Source organism: Miscanthus floridulus, chromosome 19, assembly GCF_019320115.1.
Source record: "Miscanthus floridulus cultivar M001 chromosome 19, ASM1932011v1, whole genome shotgun sequence".
Lineage (NCBI taxonomy): Eukaryota > Viridiplantae > Streptophyta > Magnoliopsida > Poales > Poaceae > Miscanthus > Miscanthus floridulus.
Genome location: NC_089598.1, coordinates 31200948 through 31210496, shown reverse-complemented (window position 1 = coordinate 31210496; position 9549 = coordinate 31200948). Strand labels below are relative to the sequence as shown.

The following is a 9549-nucleotide window of genomic DNA, read 5'->3' as shown; positions in this document are numbered from 1 at the left end:
CTAAGAAACTATGTCACGCTTCAACGACGTTCAATAAGAAATCAAACATGGACTTTTTATTTTTTAACCTTTTTCTTAAATCATATTTTTTTAAAAAATAAACCCACCCAATTTTTGTTCATTTCTTACTCCTTTGGCTGTGTCAGTCAGTATGATATGGCAAAATCACACTTGCGCGGTATGTATTAGGGTGGCAAGGTATGCGACGAGAGAGATCTATTGACACATTCCATGTGAAAACTTGTTGTGTCACTTTCCATTTCGTGAGAGCTCTATATTGCCATACTATCCGGATAGGTGGAATAAGACTACACTTTAATCTTAGAAGAATCGTATACTTTTTAAGCCGTATGAAAAGTATATGATTTTTTAAAGGTAGAAGACTAGCTTTGTCACACATGTCGGGGTGACGTGGTAAAATAGAGTTACCTTAACAAAGGGAGTATGATGATAAGCTTCCACGTAGAGTATGCATTGGCTTCTACAGAATCTATGCATGATTAGACATATTGATTTTGCCACGCCACACGACCTGGCGCGGATGCGGGGTAAAAAAGTTATTAGAACAAAGGGCGCTGCTAGAGCGTGACCGTGCAGGATCTGGGCTTTCCACCCGCTTACCTCCTCCACAACAGATCGTAGTCGCAAAAAAAGAAAAACAACAGCTCTCTCTTCTCCAACTTCAGCGCCCTAGCCCCCACCACCGCCCTGTCGCGGCACCACCTTTTTCCCCCCCCCCCCCCCCCCCCCCCCCCGCTACCACCATGGCCGGAGCTCCCCCCCCTGACCTGCCCCGACCGCCACTGTCGCCGCCACCTCCCCTAAACCGCCCATCGATCATCCCCACCGCTTGCCCTACCTGCCTTCCCTCGGCCGACCATTCTATAGCCCATCGGAGTTGGAAGAGATGATATGGAGAGCTGACTAGAACCCTAGAAATCAGATCCAGGAGGAGGAGGCCTACCTGGCGCGGATTCACTGCTGCAGCTGCCGGATCCACCATGGCTGGCGCGGGGGAGGTGGTGGGGCGTGGGCGCGGGAGAAGCTCGCCGGTCACCATCGTCGGAGAGAGAGGGGGGGGGGCTTCTGAGTGCGGGGCAGGGGGCTGAGTGCGGGAGGCATGCAGGCGTCTTGGGTAACACGTGCACGCCCATAATAAATCATTTCCGTAGAATAAAAATTAGGTAGAATTATTTTTAAAATATGATTTTAGTTAAAAATAAAAAAAAAGCATAGGCATGTCACGTGTGAAATCTAAAATGGGCTGCAAAGAGAGAAGGAGCTGTTCGGCTAATAAGCTAGAATGATGTTGTTTTGCCATGAGAGAAAACACTGTATCGTGGTGGCAAGTCGGGCTTTCGAGCTAACAAGACTGTCGGACGAAATGCCGCGGAGGGACGTTGTCGCCTGTTAGTTTAGGGGGTTTTACCGTTCACGCCAGTAGGCGCAGGCGCAGGCGCTTGGCCTGGCTGCCTGGCTATGCGGTCATGCGGATGCTTTCACAATCCCATGCCCCGGCCGGCGGCCGCCCTGCTCCGAGCGATCACTGCGTGCACCGGCTGTCGGGAAGCGCAAGCCCTACACTCACTCGCCTGCAAGCTGGGCCTCGCCTCCGACATGGTCATTAGCACCGCCTTGCTGACCAGCTACGCGAAGCGGGGCCTTGTGGCTCGCGCCCAGAGGCTGTTCGACGAAATGCCGCGGAGGGACGTGGTCGCCATCAACGCCATGCTGGCCGCCCTTGGCGCCGCCGGGAGGGTCACGGACGCCCGGGCGCTGTTCGGCAGAATGTCGGACAGGACGCCGGCCTCGTGGAACACCATGGTCACGTGCTACTGCAGGGCCGGCGATCTCACCTCGGCTAGGGACGTCTTCGAGGCCAGCCTCTGCGCCATGAGCAGCAGCGTCGTGTCGTGGAACGCGATGATCGATGGGTACTGCAAGGCTGGGCGGATGGACGCAGTGCGAGAGCTGTTCGACCGTATGGGCTCCTCGCTGCCGGACGTCATCACCTGGAACACGATGATGGCTGGGTACTTGCGCGGAGGGGATCCAGCCTCTGCCATCGCGATGTTCCACCTTCTGATGCGCACGCAGCAGGAGGGGGAGCAGAGGTTGAGACCCACCAGTGGCACCATGGCTACCGTGGTGACCGCGTGCTCGCAGGTGGGGGACTTGGCACTGGGCCGGCAGATCCATCACCTCATCCAGCAGAAGGGGATATGGATCGACACCGTGCTGAGCAACGCCCTCATGGACATGTACTTCAAGAGCGGGAGCGTGGACTGCGCTCTCGACGTGTTCCGCACCATACCCTGCAGCCCCAACCTCTTTTGTTGGAACACGGTGATCTCAGGGCTCGGAATGAATGGCCGCGGCGAGGACGCCATAGCTGCGTTTCACGACATGGTCCAGGGAAGGGGAAGGCCGAACGGAAACAGCGTCAGGCCGGACGGGGTGACGTTCGTGGCGCTCCTGTCGGCGTGCAGCCACTCCGGCCTTGTGCGGGTGGCCAGGAAGTTCTTCTCCCAGATGCTACCGGTGTACGGCCTACTGCCCCAGTCCGAGCACTACGGCTGCATGGTGGACCTCCTGTGCCGCGCGGGTCACGCGGTTCGTGCAGACGATGCCCGGCCGCCCCAACGCCAAGGTGCTCGGAAGCCTCCTGCTCGATGCCCACGTCGCGGAGGGGCAGGAAGGCGGTGTGAGGATGAGCGAGTGGGTGGCGCGGCGGATATCGAAGCTGGACCTCCACGACGGCGCGGCGTACGGTCTGTCCAACGTGTACGCGTCGCTGCAGAGATGGGATCGCGTCGAGGAACACAGGAGGCAAGTGAGGGCGGCCGTGAGACACGCCAAGGGCCCGCGCCGCAAGCGGCCTGGCCGGGCTTTGCTATGATCTGGCTAGCACCTTCATAAACTGGAGAACAACAGAACGGCGGCGGCAGCAGGCAACGAGGGCTTAGTCCTTGTCGTTTAAAGTTGTAAATTCAGTCGAGTGACCTCAGGACTGACTTGGAAGCCGGTATATACTGATATAGTGATATACATCGTTGGACTGTACCGCACCGCATGCAGGCCCGGTCGAGTCCTTTGTTCTGTCCCCGCGACCAGCCGGTTCGATTGGCAGTAAGCAAGGCAAAATCAGCATGCAAATATTGACCAGATCAGTGGGTAGAGTCGGCTCAGTATGATCGATGGAGTGTCTGTGCCTTACCGGTATCTCAAAAACCAAATGTCGTCACTGGCTGGCCGGATCCGCAATGTAAAGCGCGTTTCCTGATTGAAATTTGTGCCACCAATCAACTTGAACAACAAGCAGGCAGCAGGCGTGCCTAGCTTATTGCACGCTTGAGATACTCCTAGTTGGACAAGACAACAGGCACCCGGAGGCCGGATCACCACTTCACCAGAAAGCCATCTTCGTCGGTTTCGGTGGCTTATAAACCAATTGATGCTGTTTCGAGAAAAAAACACTATATCATGACGGATAAACATGATTGATACGATGAAGCGAATATGGTGCTTATCTTGACTCAGTTGACTAGCGCACATCCGTTCTCGTAGGCCAAGGCATAGGCAAGGTGATGTACTCACTTTGTATTGCAGCGTATCTGTCCTCACTTTATACTTGGTCATGTTTGGCTGGCTGTGAACTGTGTGATCTGTGATGGGTCATTAGATGATGGCCGTAGAGAGCAGGAAGCAACCCGTTGCAGCAGTACCACGGCATCAGGTTCCCACAGACCAAAGCACATGACGCTAGTACACAACAAGTGTGAACTGCGAAAGCACTCGTGCTTGTGCTTCCCCTGTAAAATCCAAATCCAGGCTGGTAGACGGGGTCGCGTTTTGTTGCTAACCCACATCCTTAGCAGCCTGCCAGCTGTGCACACGTTTTGGGATTGAGATTGAGATTGAGATTGAGATTGAGATTCCGCGGGGTATGCTCTGCCCCGGCGCGGTGGCAACTCGCAGCCGCACCTGGTCACCGTCGCCACCGGCGGCGATGTGCAAGCCCAGGGCCGGCTCCGACGCGTTGGCGTCGCGGCCCGCGGTCACCCCTTCTTCCCGCCGCTCCTCCTCGTCCGCCTCCGCCAAGCGCCGCCCCGCTGCGACTGGGGTCTCCTCTTCCTCCCCCTCCACGTCGTACTCGGGGGCAGGCCCGTCCCCGTCCGGCGCCGGCACGGCCAGCGCGCAGCGGCGCGGCGCCACCTCGTCGTCCTCCAGCTCCTCCGCGTCCTCCGGCCGCACCTCCCTCGCCGCGGCGCGCGCCTCGCTCCCGGACCCACCTGTCCTCTACCCGTTCCAGGAGCTCGCCGCCGCTACCAACAGCTTCCTCGCCAAGCGCGCAGGGGGTGCCTCCTCCTCCTCCGCCTACTGGCGCTGCTCCCTCCGCGGCCGTGACGCGGCCCTTTTCCAGCTCCAGCGCCGCCCCGGCGCGGCGGCCGTGGACGCCGCCGCGCTAGCCAGGATCGGCAGGTACCACCACACCAGCCTCGCGCGGCTGCTGGGCGCGTGTCCCGCGGGCGCCCATCTCTACCTCGCCTACGAGCTCCCGCCGGGCGCCGCCACGCTGGCGGCGTGCCTGCGCAGCCCGCGCAACCCGAGCTTCACGGCCCTCCGCACCTGGGTCTCCCGCGTCCAGGTCGCCGCCGACGTCGCGCAGGGGCTCGAGTACATCCACCACCACGCGGGCGCCGTGCACGGCCGCGTCTCGGCCTCCGCAGTGATCGTGTCCGACCCGGGCCTCCGCGCGCGGCTCACCCACTTCGGCGCGGCCGAATTCGGGGCCCCCGCGGACGCCCGTGAGGTCGGTGACTCCCCGTACGCGGCCCCGGGTACGAGCGAGCCGTCGCGTGAGGCGGACGTATACGCCTTCGGGGTGCTGCTGCTGGAGTTGCTCTCCGGGGAGGAGCCGGCGAGGTACCGCTTCGACAGGGGCACCAAGGAGTTCCAGCGGGTGTCGGTCCTCGAGACGGCCGCTGCGGCGGCGGCGGAAGGCGGCGTGAGGAATTGGGTGGACAGGAGGCTGGGGGACTCGTTCCCAGTGTCGGCCGCGGAGAGGCTGGTGGAAGGTGGCGCTCCGGTGCGCAGCGAGGGAGGATCGGCCGGACATGACGTGGGTCGCGGGGAAGGTGTCCAAGGTGTATCTGGAGTCTCGGGTGTGGCAGCAGAAGCTTCAAGTGCCCACCGAATTCTCCGTGTCGGTGGCGCCACGGTGAACCGAAGCGCAGGCCCGCACCGACATCGCCGGCGGTGCGAATTGCGATTTTTTTAGGTGGCAGTAGTGGGTTAGTGGCCTAGAGCGGTTGGGGAAGGTAGGCAAACCAAAATTTGTTGAAAAATATTGAAATTCTTGTGACATTTCAATCTTTCCAACAAAATGTCTTTGTTTTGCCGTCGAACGTTAACATCGCCGCCCGGAATTGAGTTTCTATGGCCACGCTGAAGATTTTGTGCGCACGTACATCCGTCATCCTTTCAGCGTTCATACAGTTGCTAGCTGTAACATGAAATTCGCAATAGAACAAAGAAAAAAATAGTGTAAAAGCGACTGCACTACCACCCGTCAACACCATGTTCTGCTCGTCTATTTTTCTGCCGACTTATGTTTATTTTGATTTATTCTTTCTTACAGAGCCAAAATACCACCAGCAAAACCTAGAAGAAAGCCAGTGAGGCGGTGGCTCGGATTTTACTTCTTTATTTATGGAAAAGCTGCATTGTCTTAGGGCCCGGTGGCGAGGCTTTGTCTTCGGCCTACAGTTGCTATTTGTTTTGACCTACAAGCCCAGCAGGCCGTGATGAAGGTTGAACGTTTGGTCTGGGCTGATTTCTTAATTCTGAGGCTGTGACGCATATTTCGTGGAACCCTATGGAACCAGTGCAGGGCCGTTAGGATTTAGGAACCCGTTTGCACTGATGTCAGCAGGATGTAAGCAAACACGCACCGTAACAGACACCTCGTGACGCTAGTCGCTAGTCGTTACCCGTCCACGCGACCCTCGCGTCACTGCTTCGCGTCGGCGGACTGCGGATGCATCTCGGGATATCTAGCGAAAGAAAAAAAAATCTCTACAGTCTGGCGGGGTGTTACCATCAGCGATTCGACCACGCGGCTGGCGTGGTGGGTCCGCATCATTTGGTATATACTCACACTATCATAAAAATCCTAATATTATCCCAAATCACTATTTATTTTTTTAAACTGAAATATAAAAAATTATAATACTTACGTAGTAAGTGTCATTGACTGGTCACGAAAAATATTTTAATATTGTATATATTGCACCCTCCATTTTCTCTCTTTTTTTTTGGCTCCTGAGGTAGTTTTACCGATACCAAGGAACAGGGCAGAAAATTAGAGCAACTCCAACAGATGTGGTATCCATTTTGTGTATGTTATATTTAGATTTTTAGAGCAAAAATTGAACTCCAACAAATATGATATTTGATTTTCTATAATAGCAAGTGGGCTATCCCTGAAATCTCGGTAGGCAAAGAAAGCAAGCGAACCCCGCTCGCTGTCGGTGTTTTGAGTAAACACCAACGAGTAAATTTATGTTATTGCGCGTCTGCCCCTGATGGTGTGCCAAAAAGACATAAGGTTTATACTGGTTCGAGCAGAATGTCCCTACGTCCAGTTCGTGGCTGCTGCTCGTGTTATTAGCACCAAAAAGTTCGTAGTTGGGGTTACAAACGGGCGAGAGAGGGAAATGTCCCAAGTCTCTAATGGAAAGGTCGAATGGGTGCTGAGAGCTTGGTCGCTGCTCAACTATGTGTGATGTGATACGTGGTGTGTTGAATCGATCCCCTTAGTGGGGTTCCCTGCCTTCCCTTTTATAGGCCAAGGGGGAGCAGGGATTACGAATGGGAGAAAGAAGAAAAACCAGAGGCAAAGAAGATCCTTCAAAGATGCTGGGGCTTCCTTTTCCTCTGTGCGGGCCCCGTTGACATGGCAGGCGGTGCCAGGGATAGCCCCACACTGGGCGTCTGTCCGTTGATGATGTCATGTTCTAGCATTTGTCAGCAAGTTGTCACGTCCCATCCCGCCTCGGCGGGCGGCGCGACGGACCAGGGTGCTAAGCCGCGGCAATACAGGGAGCATACAGCACAGTGACCGCACGTCCGTTACTTTAGGTGATGCGAGTTTCCTCCTGGACTGTAGTGGTTGTCGTGAGCTTTCGTCGGTATCCGCGCCCGAGGGAAAATGGCGGCGCCCACAACACTGTCAGACAAATGTCGGCGCCTACAACACTGTTCGGGCTCTGACATGCCTGGAAGGTCTCAAAGCGCCCTTCTTGTCTTATCCTGATGGTACTTTCCTACAGACGTGCATGATATGGTCCTCAGTATTATGGTTGACTTGAGTGCCCTGCCTTATCTACGCGCGTAGTTATGAAGGAGCAGCGCGCAAACGTCGGGCGAGGCAGAGCCAGCCCTCGAGGGTCGGGCGAGACGAAGTCTGCCCTCAGATGTTGGGCGAGGCGGAGCCAGCCCTCGGGGGTCAGGCGAGATAGAGTCTACCCTCAGACGTTGGGCGAGGTGAAGCCAGCCCTCGGGAGTCAGCCTGAGGTGGAGTCAACCCTCGAGGGTCGGGCGAGATGGGGCCTGCGGCCACAGCGCCCACCGAGGCGGAGCCAACCCTCAAGGGTCAGACGAGGCAGGGCCCATGGTCGCGGTGGATGGACGAGAAGTGACCCGACAAATTGTGTAGTCTCTCTCTTGATCGTGCGGATGAATCAATATTGGCGGTCATTAGCTCCTCCTCTTTGGGTACCCTAATATTGGTCCCCGACACTCGCCATCATCCGAATCGCTCACCACGGTGACTGCCCCCCGCGCGCCAGAAATTAGCTTCCCGCGTGCACGCTGAACTCTCCCATCATGGGACCCAGTCCCAGCTCGCTCCAAATACTCATGAGACGTACGTACAGATCACCAAATCACAAAGAAGGAACGAGCTATCCCCACGGTGACACCCAGGCGGTTGCTATCGTCGCCCCCGCTAGGCTTCGCTAGAGCCAGTGTCTCCTGGTGGAACGCCGGCCGGCTGCGCACGCCACCAGGATGCCACAAATTCTTAGGGCGCGTTTGTTTGTCTGGCCCAACTAGGCCATACTCCCTAGGAGTGCAATATGGGCTGTTTGATTGCTTGGACGGGCTTGGAAGCCAGCCCCGCACGCTCCCTAAAGCATCCCTTGGCCTAGCCCTGGGGAACGAAAATGATTTTCGTTTCTCCCGGGCTTGGCCAAGCGGGCGCAATGGAGCCAAGCAGTGAGGGATTCCCTCACCTCCGTGCCTCTCACCTCCTCTTAGCGTCGTTTTCTCCACGAGCTCGTGAACCACCTCCATCGCCCTTGAGCTCAGATCCACGCAGCCCTTGAGCTCCTCTAGGTCATCATCGGTCATGCTCCGTGCCCTTCCCATCCCGCCGCCGCTATCCCCTAACGTGGCGAAAGCGGCATCCGAGGACTCCTCCTTGCCGGCGACCACCATGGGCCTTGACGCCTGCAGCGGCCACGCCTCCTGTTCCCACTGCTGCTGCAGCCTGTGCCAGACATCCTCTACCTTGGCCTCCTCCTCCACAGGCTCCTCCTCCTATCCTGTGCTGCTGTTCTTAGCATGGAGGCACTAGGCGCAGCGTCACGCACGCTGGCGTTGAGGTGGCGTGAGCGGCGTCGATGGCTGCTGCACGAGCGATGAGATGGTGGTTGTCGTGTCACGTGCTTGTCGTGATCGGAGTCGAAGCTCCACATCGTCGCGACGTCGAGCGACTGAAAGGTCCTTGTGTGGTTTTGGTAATTGTGTGACAACCTAGGTGGACTAATTGTGTTTATATGAGATACATAGGTGATTAGTCTATAGGAACATGTGTGTGAGCAACATACGCATGAAGGTGAAAATGGCTTGGAGATGTTGCAAAGCTCACACATGTGATGATGAAGGAGCTCATTGCAAATGAGACATGACATTGAGTCATGTGATCAAGGTGGAGAAGATCAAGACATGACTTGGCTTGATGGACCGGTTGCAAGCGTGAAGGGCAAGTTAGAGGCTTTGGAGCAATGGACCGCGTGGCGGTGAAGCTTGAGCAAGACTTGGCGCCGATGGATGAAGGCAATGGTGAAAAGCAAGTAAGGTCAAGATCAATGAACCAACAAGATCACGTGATGATATGAAGTGGATCATATCATTATTGATCGTGTTGGTGCATATGTTGCATCAACATTGGAGGAGATGAAATGGAATGCGCAAGGCAAAGGTATAACCTAGGGCATTTCATTTCACCAGTCATAGGTGTGTAGAGAAGTTGATGACCAGGTTTAGGATAGATGGTCGTACTATCAAGAGGGGCAAACTTGTTTGCATATCAGTCATCTAGTGCCACTCGAGTGATCTAACTTTGCATCGTCGCTAGGATTGAGTGACGTGGCAAGTTGAGTGGCTAATCCTTTGGAAAATGATTGTGAAAATACTAACACACATACACATGGTGGTGTGCACTTAGTGGTGTTGGCACATTTGCAAAGGAGAAGAAGTTGG

General features: G+C 55.9%; 2 pseudogenes; both read left to right on the top strand.

Moving 5' to 3' along the window:
* The first annotated feature begins 1487 nt into the window (after positions 1-1487).
* Positions 1488-3165, top strand: LOC136527959 (pentatricopeptide repeat-containing protein At3g29230-like; annotated as a pseudogene).
* Positions 3166-3367: 202 nt separating this feature from the next.
* On the top strand, positions 3368-5557 carry LOC136527960 (chitin elicitor receptor kinase 1-like; annotated as a pseudogene).
* Positions 5558-9549: the final 3992 nt, after the last annotated feature.